A 21,968-nucleotide genomic window follows, 5' to 3' on the forward strand; every position below is an offset into this window, starting at 1 on the left:
TAAGGTGGGCCATGACACCTTTGATGTGACCAGCCGCCCTGGCTTTGTCGATCATCGCCGCAAAAACATCCGCCACGAAGTTGAAAATTAGTGGCGAGCCGGGGTCCCCTTGTCGGAGTCCCCTTTTGTTCTGGAAAATTTTCCCCATTTTCCCGTTAATTGTGACCGCTGTTTGCCCGCATGAAATAAGATGCATGATGCAGTGCACAAAACCCGCCTCAAAACCCTTTTTGAGGAGGGCTTCTCGAATAAACTCCCAGTTTACTCGATCATATGCTTTTTCAAAGTCCAGTTTTAGCACGATCCCTTTCCTCTTAGTACGCTTAAACTTGTGGACAATTTCACGTAACGCAATGGGGCCTTCTAGGATGTTGCGGCCTTTCAGAAAAGCAGTTTGGCTTCTCAGGATAACACGTTGAGCTACCGATGCTAGACGCGAAGCATAAGCTTTTGCGCACAACTTGAAGGCCATGTTGATCAAAGTGATAGGCCTAAATTGTCGAATATTGTCCGCGCCTTTCACTTTAGGAATGAGGCTAATAGCACCGTAGTTGATGAGAGCCAAATCAATCGAGCCTAGAGCAAACCCGTTACCTAAGTCATAGAAGACGTGTTTAAAGCATGGCCAATTTTCTTTAAACAAAGCAACCGGCCAGCCGTCAGGCCCAGGAGCCGTGTCAGTCTTCATGTCAGCCAGAGCCTGATCGATCTCTTCGGGGAGAAAGGCTAGGGCAAGCCCGTCATTTTCCACTTGGGAAACCCTATCAACCTGCCCCCAAAAACCTTCCTGAAGGACCACAACCTTATCCTCGGCCGTACCCAATAGGCCAATAAAGAAATCGTAAATGTGTCTAACAATTTCCGCCTGAGTCAGCAGGAGCCCGTCCTCCAAATTAAGGAGAAGGATAGGACTTTTCTTTTTCCGGCATTGGCGAACGCATGAAAGTAACTCGTATTCACATCACCTTTGGTCACCCACTTGAACCGCCCCTACGACGCCAGTATTCTTCTTCAACACGCAAGATGGCTAAGACTTGGTTTTCAAGGGAATATCAAAGTTCCCACTCACTTTCAGCCATCGGACTAGAGTCAACTTGAGCATGCAACGCTGCTATCTCCTCTACCAACCTAGCCCTCTCCTTCTTGGCCTCACTACCTTGATTGCCCCCAGCCCCGGAGGAAAGAGCACAGGGCCACAACCGCCACTGTCCAAAATTCAGCAGGCCCCCATTGGGGGTCTGAGTTGTGTCGAGATAGACGCCCAACGCTCCCGAACCAAAAGTGCAAAACCCTCGACTTCAAACCATGCCGTTTCAAAATAGAAACGCCTATTTCTCCGCAACGAATCATCACTAGAGGAAAAGATGAGGGGGAGGTGGTCCGAACCTATACGCGTCTCCGCCACCAGAGAGCAGAGATGGAAGAACGCTTCCCACTTCGGGGTGAAGAACACCCTGTCTAGCACACTCCGCACTGGGCGCAGTTATTTGTTAGACCAGGTGAACCTACAAAACTAAGAGAAAGGAGGAGCGCTTGTTTAGTCCCTACAAAACTAAGCAGCTCAGCCAAAAATCCACTGAACGGGAGTGGTCAGCCGGGCCGTAAACTAACATCACTACCGAAGAACGATCTGAGACACAGTGCTTGATAGTTGCCACAATGAAAACACACCCCGGTCCCACGCCAATACACCACAGATATACCGATTACAGCCCAATAAAAGACCCCATGATAGCCTGGAGGACGGCACCCATTGCCGGTCAAAACATTGTAAAGGATCTAACGAAGCAAGGTCCCTGAAAGAGAAATCTGTTTTGATCGTTTCTTGTAAAACTACAACGTCAATGCGCTCCTTAGCCATATATTCGCGCAGCTGCGTACGACGCCCCGGGTGTCCGCAGTCGCGGATGTTTCAAAACAGGTACCGCATTAGATAATGTGGTTCCTGAGGTGAACTCCTCGCGAGCTCACCGCCTTAGCCATGCGTTTCCGAGCCGGGGCACGGCTGAAAGAAGGAAAAACAGAGGCATCCCTCTCCTCTGTCTCCTTTTCGGGCACGGGATTGGCAACCTTCCCTGCTGTTGCCAGTCCCTCTTCGGCATTAGCAGCACACTTGGTTGCCGCCTCAGCCAACATGACATGGCCCTCTTCCCACGCGCGGACCAAAGAAATAACATCAACACTACTGGCCGAAACCGCTACACCACTATCACTTAAGATCGAAACCAAGTGGTCGTCGGAGAAAGCATTGAGAATTCGAAAGGAAGGTAGAGGATTACCTGAGGTCTCCAGGTTCTTGTCGGCAAGGCGGAGCTTGGCGCTCTCCATGGAAGACATGCCGCCTAGCTTGGCCTTGGACCGCACATTGGGCGCCCGCGGCTCTACCGGGGTCGCCCTAGATCTCTTGGCCTTGACCGTAGCCCCCGCCGCCATCAGCTCCGCACCCAGCTCCACGCCCAACCCCATAGAAGGCACCACCTTCTTTGATGCCACCACCTTGGCTGTAGGTTTCCTGCCTGCCATCTTTTTAGGCTGTCTGCCCGACACACTCAAGCCCCGGCGACCGGTCGCAGGGGTCGCACCAGCCCCTTTTTTCAGAACACATCCAGAGTCGGCCCCCAGCGCGGTCGGTGACGAGATCACCTGGGCCCATGGAGTCTCCAGCAGCATTGGGTCAGAGAGCAGAGAAGGCACCAACAACTCCAAATTTGAACCATACTCATTAAAAGCACCAGCCAAAGTGCGGGCTAACGGGGGCACACTAACCGCAGTGTCCTGCATCGCCACGATCCGTGTCCCCCCCGCTCAAAGCACCAAACTTGTCCCAAGTCTCAATGTCAATCGAGGTGTCCTGGATACTGTCTTCAAGCTCCTCTTCCTGATTAGCCATCTGCACGTCGCCCTTCGAATCTGTTGCATTGCTCCCTCCTGCCACAACTTTGCCCATACCAGGACTGCTAGCCACTTGCTTGTTGTTGTCTCCCTGCTGTCCCAACTGCTCAGGTTTGTCACCGACGTTGGGGGGGGCGAGGTTCAGTAGGTCCCAGCCTCAGAGCGCCACCATCGCTCCCACGTTTGGGCAGCCTCTCGACCTCCACTTTGATTTGATAACCCTCGTGGTTAAACCAAACTTCCACCACCCCATTGAATTTGTTTGGATTTTTGCAGGCCAATTTCATCCTCACAGGCCCCAACCTGATGAGAGAGAGTTCATCCACCACTATAGGTCGACCCAACATCTTGAACCCTTCTTTGATCCTATCTTCCCTGCGGTGTTTCTTCAGGACACCGTGAAGCCGCACCCAAGCCTCGGGCATCACCATGGGCTGAATCACTTCATGCAGCATGTCTCGCACCCTAGCCGTGATGTTGTTGCGGAGCAGGAAGAGCTTGCCACTTGATTTGGCCATGTGTAAGAGACCAGCCGAAGGAAACACCACATGGTAGTCATTGTCACCCACCTGAGTCACTTGCCAATCCCAATCCCCCGCGACGATGAGCTTGAGCTCCTGCCGCAGAATGCGGAGGGACAGCTTGCTGGGCTCTGCCGAGAGGATGGCCGAATTCGCGATCCACTCATCCACAGGCACCTCCTCCTCCGCATCATCGTCGAACTGGAGGAAGAAGAAACCCTCCCCAGTGATTGCGCTCCCCATGATCTGGAGGTTGAGGGAGCGACCACTGGAAGGACAGGCCGCCGAAGTGTGGCCCTCCTCTTTGCAGAGCACGCATAGCGGCTTGAAGGTGCATTTGGACTGAAAATGATCCCAATGGCCGCACGTGAAACATTCCACACCCGCCTCCGGCGCATCTTCCACAGGTATAGGCTCCCCCGCCGTGCCCTTGGAAGAGGAAGGAAGCGCCATCGCCATCACCGATGAGCTCGGCCGAGGCTTTTTGGTGAGGGGATCCCCATGTCCCCCACCAGAGTTGGGCAGCTCCATGGATTTGCGCTCCAGATCGCGGCAGCGCTGCTGCGCCTTCTTCTTACGCTTCTTCTCCTACTGCTGGATCCACCAAGGGGGAGGAGGACCCCAATCCCCCTCGTGCCCCGCCTGCTCCAAAGCGTAGCCGTGCGGCGCACGCTCGTCGCGGTACCCCTGACGGTCCCGAGCAGACGCCTTGGCCTTGTCGCGCATCTCCCGCTCCCTTCTTCTCTTAGCATCCAGCTCCGGCGCCTCCATGGGCCTCTTGTCCGCCTGCCAATCACCCATCACCGCCGTCGCAAAGGAGACCAAGAGGGGGGAGGAGGGGGCAAGATATGGAGAGTGCGGGCGAAATGACCGAAGCGCCGCACCTCCCAAGCGGTGGCTAGAAACCCTAAACAAGGATCCAGCACCCCGCGACGTAGCCATATATAGCCAGGGGCAGGCCGTGCCGCCTGGGCCTGTAGAGCTGGGCCGGGCCGAGCCGAACCCACTTCACTGACCCCCACCGACACCTGGGCCTTCCCCCTCGACTGGGCCACACACAGCCCCTGCAGTTCTGCCAGTGCAGCCCCAGGCCCACCCATGGCCCGTGGACCACTAACCGCACCCACGGCCGCCACGTCAGCCCTCAAGGCCTGGACCAGCTCCTCCTTCGACGCGCTCCGACCCTCCGGCGCTGCCGCCGCCGCTGCCAGCCGCCGCATCGGTGATGGCAGGCAGGGCCACTCCTTGCTCTGTCCTGACGACGACAAGGGAGGCAATAGCGCCGCCGCAGGGCACAAAGGATCGCTCCCGCCGCCATCACCGCCGTGTTGCCGCTCCCAGGAGAGGACAAACTCCAAACGCGAGACGCCACCGATCTGGGACCCCGACCCCCGGGGCAAAACTCCAGCCATGGCCCTAACCACGCCCCTGCGGTCGCACCGCGAAAGCCACAAAATCGCACACCAGAGGCCCCGACGGCGCCGGTTTCCACTCCCCCGCCACAACTTCCTCACCTTCATCGCCCGAGTCGTCCACCGCCAGGGCCCATAACCCGCCCCCGCAAGGTCGGGTCAGTGAGGACGACGGCACCGCCTGCGCTTCCGTCGCCGAATGGCCCAAGCAGCACGCGCCGCCCTAGTATGCCGGTGGTTCATGGTTCGCCACATGACCCAATGTGTCAACTCTGTCTCAGTGCCCCCAAAACGGGCACCGCACCTATGCATGGACAACCCTTTCTCCATCACGGTAGCCTAACTGTGTCCTAGATTGACAGAGAGAGAATTTCTCGGGAGGTGGTGAAGGGTCTCACCCAAGTGTTTCAGCCTAGTGAAGGGATGCTTCCCTAGGCTTCCATTCATGTGCGACATCTTCTCTGCACGTTGTCGAACATCTCGAAGGGGCGGAACCATCACATCTTCAATGAAACTCGTATGACCTACATCAAGGCGACCATGCTAGCCATGGAGGGTATCAAACAGAGGGAGATGTCCTACGGGACTTCCTAAGCGAGTGAGGGTATTTGATACATACTCCCTCTGTTCCTAAATATAAGTCTTTGTAGAGATTCCACTATGAACCACAGACGGATGTATATAGATGCATTTTAAGTGTAGATTCATTCATTTGGCTCCGTATGTAGTCCACCTAGTGGAATCCCTACAAAGACTTATATTTAGGAATGGAGGGAGTAGTTGACCTATGTGTTTCAAGCTTGTATTTCTGATTAATTTCCTTCAAAGGTGAGTCACTCTCCTATAAATATGTCTATTTTGTCTAAATGTAAAGGCGGTGCTCCTATTGGTTCCTCGAAAAAACCCCTCAGGACTTCGATTACATTTATAACGTCTCCTATTTGTTAACACTATCACAGTTGTCGAGCCTCAAAGAAGAATATGTTCGCATTACATGGATGAACCCGAACCTCGACATGATAGATTAAAAGAAGCATATAATATAATAGTTTCTAACAACCAAAACTCGCAAATGAGATACATAGCCAAGCTCAAAAGCTTGCGTCCACCTAAGAAATCACTTTATTTTAGATAGTACGTGCCCTAGTACAACTACTGTGTATCACTTCTATTGTCAGAAGAAAAGAAAATGCTCATTTCCTAGTAATTACACAAATGGAAGCAACTGCGTACGCAATCAAGTCAAAACATTTCTATAGATCTACATACCACCCGTGACTTGAATTGCAGAAAGTGCCAAAGTATTTATGACTATGAACACAACCACATTTAGTGCATAAAAGATAATGAAGGGAAACTGCCGACTTATGCGTCTCTTGGCACGCTGCCGCCTTTCAAAGCAACTGTCAACCAGAAGCCGCATGACACCTAGAAACGATCTAGGTGTTGCAAGGTTTGCAAGCAGTGTCATCAAGATGCACAACCCATTGTAGATTACCTGAGTTAATACTACCTTCATTGAGTTTTTTTCTCTCATCACCCCGACCATGGCCGCGAAGAAGGCTAACATCATGCTATTAAGTGACAACCAAAGGAAGTGCATTGCAACCATAAAGCCTAGCCATGAGCGATGAGACCGCGAAGCTCTTTCGTAGATCAGTAGTATCGTTGCAATCACGGAAGTTGTCATTGCAATGGTGTCTAGTACCATGAAGGTATCGTACCGACGGTGCCCACTTAGATTTGCCTTTCCACTTGATCCGTATGATCCAGGCACATTGAACGCGGCCGAGAAAGCGACAGTGGCCACGAGGGTGGAAACAACTGCAAGATTTTTAGATGTAGTCTCTCGCCATTTCATTATGTCTTGACCATTCCACTTCTCTATGAGCGAATAGGCGAAAGCGTCTTACCCTCGGTGCAAGGGGGCGCGTTGCGTGTTATAGGCAGCAGGGGCGCACCTCCCTGACAATAGCGCATACAAGTTTGTTGGAGAAGATTACAACTTGGAGAGGAAGAGATAAAGAGATAAAGAGGTTTACAAGATATTGAACTACTTGTCTAACCACCTAGCCTATCTCTTGTAGGACTCCTTGTGCGCCAATCCTCTGAACTCCAACGTGACATGTATATGTGTTTAACACCCTCCCTTAATCACAACTTCATCAAGTTGAGATTATGTTTGAAGTCTTCAAAACTTCTTGTGGGTAAAGGTTTTGTGAATCCATCTGCTATTTGATCCTTGGAATGCACAAAACGTATGTCAAGTTTCTTCTGAGCCACTCGTTCTCAAAAGTGAAAATCAATTTCAATGTGTTTGGTCCTAGCATGAAAGACTGGATTAGCAGACAGATATGTAGCACCCAGGTTATCACACCATAAACATGGAGTTTGAATGCTTTTGACACCAAGTTCTTTCAGCAGTGATTGCTCCCATATGATCTCTGCTGTAGCATTTGCCAATGCTTTGTATTCTGCCTCTGTACTAGATCGAGAGACAGTAGCCTGTTTTCTTGCACACCATGAAATTAAATTAGGACCAAAGAATACTGCAAAGCCTCCAGTGGATCGCCTATCATCCAGACAGCCTGCCCAGCTAGAGTCTGAAAAAGCACTCAGAAGTGTAGATGATGACTTACTAAAATTTAGACCAACATTAAGAATATTCTTGACATATCGAACTATACGCTTTGCAGCAGTCCAGTGAACAGTGGTGGGTGCATGAAGAAACTGACAGACCTTATTAACAGCAAATGAGATATCAGGCCGTGTAAGCATCCAATACTGAAGGGCACTGACCAAACTCCTATATCTTGTGTTGTCATCTTGACTCAAAGGCTGTCCTTCTGTAAGAGACAATTTTTCTGAACTGGATAGTGGAGTAGGAGAGGGTTTACACCCTTGCAAACCAGCCTTTTTTACTAGATCTGTTGCATACTTTTCTTGGGAGAGATGAAGTCCATCCTCATGTTTCTTCACTTTTATCCTGAGGAAATAGTGCAACTCTCCAAGATCCTTAAGAGCAAACTCTGCACTGAGATCCTTCAAGAGTCCTGTGATAGCCTCATTAGATGAACTTGTGACAATAATATCATCAACATATATGAGAACAAATATATGAGTGTTGCATTTGTTGTAAATGAACAATGAGGTGTCAGACTTGGAAGGAATGAAGCCAAGTGCTTGCATTTTGTGACTCAACCGCGAGTACCATGCTCTAGGGGCCTGTTTCAGTCCATATAAAGCTGTGTCAAGCTTACAAACATAAGAAGGTGCGTTCTTGTTTTCAAACCTAGGAGGTTGTTTCATGTAAACTTCCTCTTCTAGAACACCATGCAAAAACGCGTTCTGAACATCTAGCTGTCTGAGATGCTAGCCCATGGAAACAACAATGGGCAAAACAAGACGAATAGTTGCAGCTTTGACAACTAGACTAAAAGTATCCTCATAGTCGATGCCATACCGTTATTTAAAGACTTTTGCTACAAGTCTTGCTTTGTAACGATCAATGGTTCCATCGAATTTTCTCTTAATCCTAGACACCCACTTGCAGTCAATGAGGTTTTTACCTTGCTGTGGAGGAACCAAGTGCCATGTGTTGTTTCTTTTTAGGGCCATGTACTCTTCTTTCATTGCTTTCTTCCAATTTTCATCACTAAGGGCTTCTTCAAGGGAATATGGCCACTACTAGAGAAAATCTTACTAGTGGCGCTGGTTTTTTACATACCAGTAGCGCGGGCACCCGCGCTACTGCTAGGACGCTACAGCTATTATTTAACAGTAGCGCGTTTCTAAACAAGTGCTGCAGCTAAAATACTTATTAGTAGCGCTGCTTTCTCCACCAACGCTACTACTATCATCACGTAGTAGTAGCACCCTATTTTCTCCCCACGCTACAACTAGGCAAATAGAAATAAAAAAATAAAAAAAGCAGTCAGGTGCAATATTCATGGAAATCAAGACAAGTCCAGTGCAAATAAACTAAGTTCACAGAACCATCTCATAAACATTAACGACAGTACCACATTTAACATAACCACACAATCTCACAAACTCATATAGTAGTCAACAATGCATGGATAGATCATAGTTGATAAGTCTACTAGGTAGTCATACTAGCATATATATGGTTCAACAGCCACACTCATGCATATGTAGTTCTAGATGATGTCGATGACAACCATCATCCTCAAGCCTGGGCGGTGGGTGTTCCTGATAGTAATTAGGATTGCCTGTCCAACATGAAGATTCTTGCCGACGAGGAAGCTCTTTCACCCAACCGAGTTGAAGTGTGTGCGACCGTCCGTGTCCACGCCGTATGCACAAGTGGTGACAGAGCCCCTTGCGGTAAGGCGTATTTCAGCAGAGCCTTCTTCATCAGGCTTGATACCACAACTCTCAGATAGGCTCTTTGGCAATTTCTGAATAAGAAAAACATATCAATTAATAAGTAGCCTCACACATTCTACACGATGCATATATATCATCGGACTCTACACTAAGTATATATATCATCGGACTTTACACTAAGTATAACAATAAAGCATATAAGATTCACTAAGCATATAAGATTCACTAAGCATATAAAATTCACTAAGCATATATATCATCGGACTCTACACTAAGTATAACAATAAAGCATATAAGATTCACTAAGCATATATATCATCGCACTCTACACTAAGTATAATAATAAAGCATATAAGATTCACTAAGCATATATATCATCGGACTCTACACTAAGTATAACAATAAAGCATATCATCAAATTACTCTAAAAACTACAGTAAATGCAACATACCATGATATGCCGATCAACCATGGTACTTGTCAGGCAGGTGACGAATGGCACCCCGACGAAGTCAGCACGTGGCGGAATGATGTCCCATAGGTTGCACACCTCCTCCTCGCTCAACTTCATTCTTTGAGCTACGATGGCATCACTGTGTGGGTCGTCATCATCCTCATCATCCTCATCATCCTCATAATCTTCTGCTTTGTTGACATAAATCACGGCCAACTTGGGTCTTTCAGCTCTGAAGGAGAAGCTGATCAACTCACCACCGGTGATACACATGTTGTCGATGAAACGGACCCATCCATCTCCTCCCACCCGCGTCATCTTTCGTCCTTTCTCGATCTCCATAGTGTAGGGCCCCCCGGGAGCCTCAAAGGTCACAGAGTCTCCAGTCAGATTGTTGAATTCTGACCTCACATTGCATGGGACGATCTGTGTACAAAAAGCAAAATGATATATACACGATGCATTAATGCCAATAACACTAAAAACAAAATAGTAGTTACTAGTTTCATATAATTTATTACCACCGCATGAAGAAAACTAGACTCGAAGTAGATGCCAAATAGTGTGCCAGTTGCAAGGCTGCTGGCACACCTTGACTTGCACCGTCGACATGGTGGTGGTGGTGGTGGCACCATTTCCCTAAAGCAATATGATTAAAGGATTAATGATCCAAAAAGTAAACATAAAGTTTTCATAGCTAGAGTTCACATGGCAAGAAAAATAACAACTAAATAGTAAACATAAAGTTCAGTCCAAGGGAACACTTTATCTATTCCCACATCCAAAAGTTGAACCAGCTTAGAATCTTCCAGAACACAATAAGTAAACATCCATTCCACCTTTGGCATCAGATGCACAATAATTAAAACTATAAAAGGCAAACACCCCCCTTTTCGATCAGATACAACTCTCTATCTATCTGTGTTTTCTTTTTCTGAAATTTACCAAAAATGGGCTCACTAACAGCATCATAACAACTTGGCAATTTGAGCATCACCACATACATTTACTCTCTTCAACCTGAAAGAGTATCGAATCAAGCATTGATATTTCCATGAAACCACATAACAGTGAGGGCTTCTTGGTCATATCTTGATATGCATCAACAAAGAAGCTAGTGTAAGTAGCCAAGAATTGAAACCCTCAACCGTTGTTGTCATATCAGAGCCAAAAAAATGCTCACGATTCTACGGTCGAGCACTATGGTTGTTCCAGCGAAGGAATGACAAGTAGTTACAAGTACTACATCAATGATCCTAAATGTCGAAAACAATAGTCACGTATCGTGACAACGTGATACGATGGGACGCTCTCGTCCTCGGCCGACCACGTTAGCTAGCTTAGCTGCTAGCTCCTGCCAGCACACCATCTTCAGGACGAGCGCGCCAGCCCTGGAAGATGCGGTTTGCCCGCTCAATTGTGGACTACGAAATCACGCCCTAGACGACACCAGGGCGTATCTCGAAAGCTCCCATGGCACCATTTCAGAAGGGGAGCCGATCCTACGACCACCATCGATAAACTTGAGCGTGTGGAGGCGTTCACGCAACCACAGACGATGGATAATCATTCCCATTGCAGAAGCCTATCATCTACACGAAATGGCACACGACAACCGACGCCGCCCGTGGCTCCTCTCCAGAAAAGGCACGACATGGACGCCTGATAACCCACAAGTATAGGGGATCGCAACATCTTTCGAGGGTAGAGTATTCAACCCAAATTTATTGATTCGACACAAGGGGAGCCAAAGAATATTCTTGAGTATTAGCAGTTGAGTTATCAATTCAACCACACCTGGATAACTTAGTATCTGCAGCAAGGTATTTAGTAGAAAAGTAGTATGATAATAATGGTAACAGTAGCAACAGTAAAGATAAATGTTTTTGGGTTTTTGTAGTAGTTGTAACAGTAGCAACGGAAAAGTAATAAGCGAAGAACAATATATGAAAAGCTCGTAGGCAATGGATCGGTGATGGATAATCATGCCGGATGCGATTGCTCATGCAATAGTTATAACATAGGGTGATATAGAACTAGCTCCAGTTCACCAATGTAATATAGGCATGTATTCCGTAAATAGTCATACGTGCTTATGGAAAAGAACTGGTACGACATCTTTTGTCCTACCCTCCCATGGCAGCGGGGTCCTAGTGGAAACTAAGGGATATTAAGGCCTCCTTTTAATAGAGAACCGAACCAAAGCATTAACACATGGTGAATACATGAACTCCTCAAACTACGGTCATCACCGAGAAGTATCCGATTATTGCCACTTCGGGATTGTCGGATCATAACACATAATAGGTGACTACAGACATGCAATATAGGATCAAGAACACACATATATTGATGAAAACATAATAGGTTCAGATCTGAAATCATGGCACTCAGGCCCTAGTGACAAGCATTAAGCATAGCAAAGTCATAGCAACATCAATCTCAGAACATAGTGGATACTTGGGATCAAACCCTAACAAAACTAACTTGATTACATGGTAAATCTCATCCAACCCATCACCGTACAGCAAGCCTACGATGGAATTACTCACTCAAGGCGGTGAGCATCATGAAATTGGTGATGGAGGATGGTTGATGATGACGACGGCGATGAATCCCCCTCTCCGGAGCCCCGAACGGACTCCAGATCATCCCTCCCGAGAGAGATTAGGGCTTGGCGGCGGCTCCATGTCGTAAAACGCGATGAAACTTTCTCTTTGATTTTTTTCTCCGCGAGACGGAAGATATAGAGTTGGAGTTGAGGTCGATGGAGGTCCAGGGGGCCCACGAGATAGGGGGGCGTGCCCTACAGGGGGCCCCCCCTATCTCGTGGACAGGCCCTGGGCCCCCTGGTGTATTTCTTTCGTCCAGAAATTCTTATTAATTCCAAAAAGTGCCTCCGTGGATTTGCAGGTCATTCCGAGAACTTCTCTTTTCTACACATAAAACAACATCATGGTAGTTCTGCTGAAAACAGCATCAGTCCGGGTTAGTTTTATTCAAATCATGCAAGTTAGAGTCGAAAACAAGGGCAAACGTGTTTGCAAAAGTAGATACGTTGGAGACGTATCAACTCCCCCAAGCTTAAACCTTTGCTTGTCCTCAAGCAATTCAGTTGATAAACTGAAAGTGATAAAGAAAAACTTTTACAAACTCTATTTGCTCTTGTTGTTGTAAACATGAAAAGCCAGCATTCAAGTTTCAGCAAATATTACGAACTAACCATACTCACAATAACACATAGGTCTCACAATTACTTACATCAATAGCATAATCAACTAGCGAGCCATAATAATAAAACTCGGATGACAACACTTTCTCAAAACAATCATAACATGATATAACAAAATGGTATCTCGCTAGCCCCTTCTGAGACGGCAAAACATAAATGTAGAGCACCTTTAAAGATCAAGGACTAACTAAACATTGTAATTCATGGTAAAAGAGATCCAGTCAAGTCATACACAATATAAATCAATAATAATGAATGCAAATGATTTGTGCTCTCCATCTAGTGCTTTTAATAAGAAGGGTGATGACTCAACATAAAAGTAAATAGATAGGCCCTTCGCAGAGGGAAGCAGGGATTTGTAGAGGTGCCAGAGCTCGATTTTGAAAATAGAGATTGAATAACATTTTGAGCGGCATACTTTTGCTGTCAACGCAACGCCTATGAGATGACTGTATCTTCCATACTACATGCATTATAGGCAGTTCCCAAACAGAATGGTAAAGGTTTATACTCCCCCAACCACCAACAAGCATCAATCCATGGCTTGCTCGAAACAACGAGTGCCTCCAACATACAACATCCCTGGGGGAGTTTTGTTTAATTATTTTGATTTGCTTTGATCTTTTTGGATCATGGGACTGGGCATCCTGGTTACCGGCCCTTTCTCGTGAATGAGGAGCGGAGTCCACTCCTCTGAGAATAACCCACCTAGCATGGAAGATATAGGCAGCCCTAGTTATTACATGAGCTGCTCGAGCATACAAAACAGAATTTCATTTGAAGGTTTGGAGTTTGGCACATACAAATTTACTTGGAACGGCAGGTAAATACCGCATATAGCTAGGTATAGTGGACTCATATGGAACAACTTTTGGGTTTAAGGAGTTTAGATGCACAAGCAGTATTCCCGCTTAGTACAGGTGAAGGCCAGCAAAAGACTGAGAAGCGACCAACTGAGAGAGCGACAACAGCCATAAGCATGCATTAAAATTAATTCACACCGAGTACAAGCATGAGTAGGATATAATCCACCATGAACATAAATATCGTGAAGGCTATGTTGATTTGATTCAACTACATGCGTGAACATGTGCCAAGTCGAGTCACTCAATTCACTCAAAGGAGGATACCATCCCATCATACCACATCATAATCATTCTAATAGCATGTTGGCACGCAAGGTAAACCATTATAACTCATAGCTAATCAAGCATGGCACAAGTAACTATAATCTCTAAATGTCATTGCAAATATGTTTACTTCATAATAGCTGACTCTGGAACGATGAACTCATCATATTTACACAAACAAGAGAGGTCAAGTTCAGACCAGCTTTTCTCATCCCAATAAGTCCATCATATATCATCATTATTGCCTTTCACTTGCACAACCGAACGATGTGTATAATAATAAGAGTGCACGTGCATTGGACTAAGCTGGAATCTGCTAGCATTCAACTCACGAGAGAAGACAAGTAATATGGGCTCTAAATTAAATAAACAATCATGCATATAAGAGCCACTAAGCATTTTCATATGGTCTTCTTGACCCCCAAAGGAAAGAAAAGAAAATAAAACTATTTACACGAGAAAGCTCACAACAAGTAAAAGAAGAACGAGAAATCTTTTTGGTTTTTCATTTTAATTTCTACTACAAGCAAGGAAATTAAACTAACTATTTTTTTTTGGTTTTTCTCAAGGTTTATCAATCACACAAGAAGAAGACTAGAAAAAGAAATTTAAACTAGCATGGATAATACAATGAAAGAGTATGAGCACCGACGACTAGTGTGTGAACATGAATGTAAAGTCGGTGAGAAATACGTACTCCCCCAAGCTTAGGATTTTGGCCTAAGTTGGTTTAATACCAAGGACCACCGTTACTCTCTCCGGTGTAATGAGAGGTATAATCAGGATACCACTGGTCGGTCATCTCCGGATCCCACTGGACAGATAATGCACGATAAGGGTCCAGCTCAGGTTCCGGCTCAGGTTCAGGTTCTGGAGTAAAGGCCTGAGCTCGATGATTGTTCACCGCCTCCAGTGTAACAAGAAATTTTCCTGCAAGCAGATCAAACAACAAAGGCGTAGGCAAAATAATAATGTCAAAGTGTTTCTTATTGAATCTAAGTTTATACAAGAGCATCCCATCTTCGTTGTCAACAATAAACTTATGTGCTACCATGCTCTTGTAATCTAGAATGTGAGGATGCAATATTGTCTCCTTTTCCTCATGGTGCCTAATGGGTATCTGAAAATGTCTAGCAAGACGTGCGGCATAGATACCTCCAAATATGGGGCCTTTTGCACGATTAAGGGCTAGCCGTTTAGCAACGACGGCACCCATATTAAAACTATTGTCTCCAAGCAAAGCATGTTGAAGCATGATAATATCAGGAACACTCAAGTTTCCACTATTCCCACGACCAATCAAGCATCTACTAGCGAATATGGCAAAGTAGCGTAAAATAGGAAAGTGTATGCTAAAGACTTTCGCTTCGGAACCCTTCTTTGGCTCCTCTACAGCGATAATATCAACAAAGCCAGCCACATCTTCACGATGGGGTTCCTCTAATTCTCCCTCATAAGGTATCCTACATACCGCACAAAAATGACGTAAAGACATTTCTTTGAACTCGTCATATAAATGGAATGATACTTCAGGCGGTGACTTCTTAGGATACAAATAAAAGTTTTGCACGAAAGTATTGGTGAGTAAGAGATACTGATCGATTCGGTCACTGATGAAACCGGTGAGGCCTGCAGTCTTGATTAAAGCATAAAAGTCTTCATGAATTCTAGCCTCTCTCAAGAAATCATCACATGGCCATTCACACGGTCGTACTTCCGTTAAGTGAGGAAGATTATACTTGGCTTTTTCCTTCTCTTTAGCTTGTTTTTCCTGGGAGCTTTGGCTAGAAGAGCCCCTCAAAAGTTTCCTCAACATTTTCTAAAAATTTCTAAAATTTTAGTAACTTCAAAATAAAAGTGCATAAAACCAAACAAGATTGATAACAACTACTCCTACAAGTGCCTAGAGCCCATATCATGCATTGGAGTTACTTGGAACCTCAAAAATTTAACATGCAAGCTCAAGAACATGGTCACCTAAGCAGCAAAAATTTGCAATGAATAAAGCACTAGAACAAAAACTAATTGGACCAATGGAGGAGTCACATACCAAGCAACAATCTCCCAAAGCAGTTTTGTGAATGGAGCTTTGAGCTAAGAGATCGAAAATCGCAGCAAAACGAGCTAGAACTTGTGCTTGAGCTGGATGGGGATTTTTTGGGGTAGAAGATGAAGTGTGTGGGTGCTGGCATAAGTGGAGGGGAATCACCAGGGCCTACGAGACAGGGGCGCGCCCTACAGGAGGGGGGGCGCCCTCCTCTCTCCCCGGCAACGGTGCCAGAAATTAGTCTTGATAACCCACAAGTATAGCGGATCGCAACAGCTTTCGAGGGTAGAGTATTCAACCCAAATTTATTGATTCGACACAAGGGGAGCCAAAGAATATTCTTGAGTATTAGCAGTTGAGTTGTCAATTCAACCACACCTGGATAACTTAGTATCTGCAGCAAGGTATTTAGTAGCAAAGTAGTATGATAATAATGGTAATAGTAGCAACAGTAAAGATAAATGTTTTTGGGTTTTTGTAGTAGTTGTAACAGTAGCAATGGAAAATTAATAAGCGAAGAACAATATATGAAAATCTCATAGGCAATGGATCAGTGATGGATAATTATGCCGGATGCGATTCCTCATGCAATAGTTATAACATAGGGTGATATAGAACTAGCTCCAGTTCACCAATGTAATGTAGGCATGTATTCCGTAAATAGTCATACGTGCTTATGGAAAAGAACTTGTACGACATCTTTTGTCCTACCCTCCCGTGGCAGCGGGGTCCTAGTGGAAACTAAGGGATATTAAGGCCTCCTTTTAATAGAGAACCGGACAAAAGCATTAACACATGGTGAATACATGAACTCCTCAAACTACGTTCATCACCGAGAAGTATCTCGATTATTGTCACTTCGGGGTTGTCGGATCGTAACACATAATAGGTGACTATAGACTTGCAAGATAGGATCAAGAACACACATATATTGATGAAAACATAATAGGTTTAGATCTGAAATCATGGCACTCGGGCCCTAATGACAAGCATTAAGCATAGCAAAGTCATAGCAACATCAATCTCAGAACATAGTGGATACTAGGGATCAAACCCTAACAAAACTAACTTGATTACATGGTAAATCTCATCCAACCCATCACCGTCCAGCAAGCCTATGATGGAATTACTCACTCACGGTGGTGAGCATCATGAAATTGGTGATGGAGGATGGTTGATGATGATCACGGCGACAAATCCCCCTCTCCGGAGCCCCGAACAGACTCCAGATCAGCCCTCCCGAGAGAGATTAGGGCTTGGCAGCGGCTCTGTATCGTAAAACGCGATAAAACTTTCTCTCTGATTTTTTTCTCCGCGAGACGGAAGATATAGAGTTGGAGTTGAGGTCGGTGGAGGTCCAGGGGGCCCACAAGATAGGGGGGCGCGCCCTATAGGCCCCCCCCCCTTGTCTCATGGACAGGCCCTGGGCCCCCTGGTGTATTTTTTTCGCCCAGAAATTCTTATTAATTCCAAAAAGTGCCTCCGTGGATTTGCAGGTCATTCCGAGAACTTTTCTTTTCTACACATAAAACAACATCATGGTAGTTCTGCTGAAAACAGCGTCAGTCCGGGTTAGTTTCATTCAAATCATGCAAGTTAGAGTCCAAAACAAGGGCAAAAGTGTTTGTAAAAGTAGATACGTTGGAGACGTATCAACGCCCCATCTCTAAACCCTAGAACACTAGGCACCGCCGCCGCCACCACTCCTCCAGGGGCAGCAGCCAAGAATTGAAACCCAAGTTTCAATTATATGTGCTAAAAGCCTCTACTTCTCTAGCTACTGCTCTCTACTCTCTCCTAAGTTTCGGTGAGCAACAAAAAGCCTCTACTTCTCTCACCTAACCCTCTCTTTACTCTCTTCCCAATCACGCGAGGAAACATGAAAGGCCAGCACACTGCATATACGAACAACACTTCAAGTGTGCATGTCAAATCCTAAGATCTAGTAACATATAAGATGATATGTGATACTAATTAACAGTATGATCTAGAGATGCATATGTGATACTAATCCTATTAATCCATATGTGATACTAATCCTATTAATCCATATGTGATACTAATCCTATTAATCCATATGTGATACTAATTAACATAGGGGGCGGAGCGCCGCGTAGGGGCAACAAGGGGAGTGGCGAGTCGCCGCGGCAAATCAATTGGAGCCATCGAAGCGCGGAGCCACCGTGCAATACCTAAATCCCAAAACATGGCGAGCCATCGCGGCAAATCGATTGGAGCCTAACTAGTGTGGCGCGCACAGGGAGGAGGAGATCAAGGGGGACTTACGGGGCTGGAGCATCGGAGGAGGTGAGAGGCGACCGCGCGTGGTGGCGGCGCACGGCACCGTCGACGGGGGTGAGGCGGCCGAGGACGAACCCTAACCGCGGCGGCGTCGTCGGGTGGGGGGGGGGATCAATTATGAGAGTGAGGGGGTGCGGGGGCGCTCGGGCCTTTTTTCTTTTGCTATAGTAGTAGCGCTGGTTAGAGGCCGGCGCTACTGCTAAGCCCACCAGCTATAGCGCCCGTTCAGAACAAATGCTACAGCTAAGTGGGCTACTGTTTTTGCCCTGCGACCCATGTAACAGTAGCGCGGTCCAAGCAAACAAACGCTGCTATTATATGTTAGTAGTAGCGTGTTTTCTGCCTAGCGCTACTAGTAAATACTAGTAGCGTGGGGTCATAAAAACGCGCTACTGGTAAACTTCTATCTATAAGCATTTTCCTAGTAGTGGGCTCGCCTGGTTCACCTGTGGAACATACCAACCCAAATTTTGTCATATGTTTGTAATTTACGGGTGGTATTACCTCTTCCTGAAGACGGGTGCGGCGTGTCGTAGTTGGCTCCGGCGCAGAAGATCCCGGGGGAGCTGCAGCAGCCGATCCCAAGGTTTGATGCAGGGGGACCAGCAGCAGCTGCAGCCGCGTCAGAAACAGAGGCTGGATCCTCTGTGCACCGGGACGACATAGCGACGTGAGACGGAGCCATACGCGCCGCAGAAGATCCCGCCTGGTGAGACTCATCACGCGGCAATGATTGAGCTGGTTACTCGCGCGTGCCGGGTGTGGGGCCCGTGCCAGGCGGCCATCTCAGATCCTGCCGCTTGTAGCAGACAGGCTGGATGGGAAAACGACCGCCCGTGGGCCCTGGTGAGTGAGGGTCGTCGCCACCGACCGCGTGCTGCCGCATGGCGCAGGTGGGGCCGCCTGCTGATGCTCGGTCGGGTGCGAAAGAGGCAGGTTGGGCGCAGAATCTGGAGCGGATCGCCTGGACCGATCTGCAGGCGGCGATCCCGAGGCGGATCCTGCTGGCAGGTCTGCCATGCCTGCGGGCATCGATCCCGAGAGGGATTTGCTCCCCAAAACCTGGCACATAAAATGTGGCCCTGTTGGGCAATTTTCTTCGCTATTTTCAACTCCGTTTTCTTCAGCATGGCTCCCTATATCATCACACAACTCAGGCAAAGTGGTGAGAGGGTTAGTCACAATAGAGCCATCAGAGTTATACTCCCCATGATCAAGACCAGTTAGGTTTGGGGGTAGAAGAAGAATTTCTTTCCGAAGTAAAGCACCGGCATTTGGATGTAAATCAGAAAAAGGAAATTTGGTTTCATCGAACACAACATCACGGGATATGTAAACTCGACCAGTGGAGACATCTAGACATTTGACCCCCTTGTGTTGAGAGCTATACCCAAGAAACACACATTGTTTTGAGCGAAACATAAGTTTGCGAGAGTTGTATGGTCGGAGATTAGGCCAACAGGCACACCTAAAGACACGGAGTGATGTGTAGTCAGGTTTGACATGAAGGAGTCGTTCTGTGGGTGTTTCATTGTTGATGACTCGGCTAGGAAGCATGTTGATGATGAACAGCCGTGAGAAAAGCTTCGTCCCAAAACTTGAGGGGCATGGAAGCACCGGCAAGAAGGGCTAGACCAACCTCAACTATGTGTCTATGTTTGCGTTCAGTTGATCTGTTTTGTTGGTGAGCGTGGGGGCATGACACATGATGAGATATGCCAAGTGTTTGAAAGGAGTTGACCTTTTCTTACCCCCCCAGTCGGATTGGACAACAATAATTTTGTTGTCAAACTTACGTTCTACAAGTGCTTGGAAATTTTTGAACACTTGAAAAACATCAAATCTTTTCTTAAGAAGATAAATCCAAGAAAATTTACTGTAGTCATCAATGAAGCTAACATAGTATGTGTGTCTACCAACAGAAGTGGGGGCAGGACCCCAAACATCAGAAAATATCAATTGCAAAGGTTGAGTAGAGACACTAGTGGATATAGGATAAGGCAATTGATGACATTTTGCTCTTTGGCAAGAATCACAAATAGTTTCAATGTTTCGCTCACCAACAAACGGGAGCTTATTTTCTTAAGCAAACATTCAACTAAGGAAAAAGAAGCATGTCCTAAACGATCGTGCCATCGTGTGAACGAAAGCTTGATAGCACCACAAGCTTGTTTATTTGATCTTGTAAACTCCGGAATCAACGGGTAAAGTCCTCGAACACATCTACCTCGATAAAGAACTTTCTTCGTGGCCTGATCCTTGATCAAAAAGAAGAAAGGATGGAACTCAATGAACACATGATTATCAATAGTAATACGATGAACGGAGAGAAGATTTTTGTTGGCACTAGGGACATGCAAAAAATTTCGAAGATGAATCTTGCGAGAAGGGGTACGTATAACCGAATGACCTATGTGACTTATTTTCATACCTGCACCACTTGCTGTGTGGATTTGATCCTTTCCATGGTATTTCTCATGAAGGGTCACCTTCTCAAGTTCCCCCGTGAGATGGTTGGTGGCGCCACTGTCAAGATACCAATTGGTATCGACACCGTATGACCCATCGGCGGCGGCAGCAACCTTATCATCTTCATCAGAGGAGGCTTCATCTTCATCAAATCGATACCAGCAGTCCTTGGCGGAGTGGCCAGGCTTGCCGCAGATCTGGCAACGCACGGCATCAGGTCGAGCTCTGCCTGAGCCGCCGTTGCTGCCGTCCCCGCCGCGACGGCCCCTGTTGTTGGTGAAGTTGGGGCGTCCGCCACGTGAGCCGGAGTTGCTGGAGCCGCCACCGCCCTGCTTGCCCTTGTGTCGAGGAGGACTGCGAGGACGGGAAGAGTACCCGCCGCACCCGCGAGTCGCCGTGTTGGCCGAGGACTTGAAGCCGCCTCCGGTGCTGTGAAACTGGGCCACGCGCTGATCAAAATTGCTCAGCATGGCATACAACTCGTCGAGGGAGACCGGAGTGACGTGGGCGTCGAGGGCGGAGACAAGGGGCTGGTAGTCCATGTCCAGCCCGTGTAACAGGTAGGAGATGAGCTCATCGTCTTGGATAGGCTTGCCTGCCGCCGCGAGTTCATCGGCAAGACCACGCATATGAGCGTACTACGCAACAACCGATTGGTTTCCCTTCTGTGCATTGATCAGGGCAGTACGGATGTTGTTGACACGACTCAAAGATTGAGAGGAAAACATGCCTGCAAGCGCCACCCAGAGGGCGTGCGCGGTGGTGGCCGTGGTCACCGCGATCAGCACTTCTTTGGTGAGATTGTTGAGGAGGTAGCCCAACACCTGCTGATCCTCCCTCACCCAGATGGGATGAAGAGGATTGAGCTCGGACGACTCTTTGCCTTCCTTGTCCTTGGTGACGAGGAGGCGGGCGGGTTCCGGCATGGTTCCATCGACATAGCCGAAGAGCCCAGCTCCCCTTAGCTGTGGTGTAACTTGTGTTTGCCACAGGACGTAGTTCGTCAGGGAGAGTTTCTCCGCGACCTGGCCGCTGAGATTGGTTTGGGCGGCGCTGGAGGAAGACATGGCTTTGGACTATGGAGCAGCTAGGGTTTAGGAAGAGGATGCTTCGATTACCATGAGCGAACAGGCGAAAGCGTCTTACCCTCGGTGCGAGGG

This window comes from Triticum dicoccoides, chromosome 4B, assembly GCF_002162155.2.
Source record: "Triticum dicoccoides isolate Atlit2015 ecotype Zavitan chromosome 4B, WEW_v2.0, whole genome shotgun sequence".
Classification (NCBI taxonomy): domain Eukaryota; kingdom Viridiplantae; phylum Streptophyta; class Magnoliopsida; order Poales; family Poaceae; genus Triticum; species Triticum dicoccoides.